Below are 232 nucleotides of genomic sequence, written 5' to 3'. Positions count from 1 at the left end.
GAGTTCCTACCCCCTGGCCCCCAAAACCCGGTGTCCCGATCCCAGCGCCCGGGCACCCTCCGGGACGGCACAGCATCCCAGCCGGCCCGGATTCGGCCGGGGTAGGGGCACTTCTCAACGAAAGGCAAGCGAAAGAAGGCCAAGGCAACTTTACCGAAAGACAAAAGTTTACCTCTAGCACGCAGGTGGCCGCTGGGGAGCCAGGCAGTGGCTGCCAGCCCTCATTCCAACT

At 63.8% G+C, this 232-nt stretch overlaps 1 protein-coding gene across 1 annotated transcript in view; it reads right to left on the bottom strand.

Annotated features, from left to right (window-relative positions):
• The window catches only part of GLI2 (GLI family zinc finger 2), a 250,336-nt gene extending 250,106 nt beyond the window's left edge, over positions 1-230 (bottom strand). Inside the window, exon 1 of the mRNA XM_014547887.1 lies at positions 173-230. The gene's annotated coding sequence lies outside the window, so the exon portion shown is untranslated. The remainder of the gene's footprint in view (positions 1-172) is intronic.
• Between the last annotated feature and the right edge of the window lie 2 nt (positions 231-232).

This window comes from Myotis brandtii, unplaced genomic scaffold (genome assembly GCF_000412655.1).
Source record: "Myotis brandtii unplaced genomic scaffold, ASM41265v1 scaffold488, whole genome shotgun sequence".
Classification (NCBI taxonomy): Eukaryota; Metazoa; Chordata; class Mammalia; order Chiroptera; family Vespertilionidae; genus Myotis; species Myotis brandtii.
This window is presented reverse-complemented; position numbering and strand designations above follow the sequence as displayed.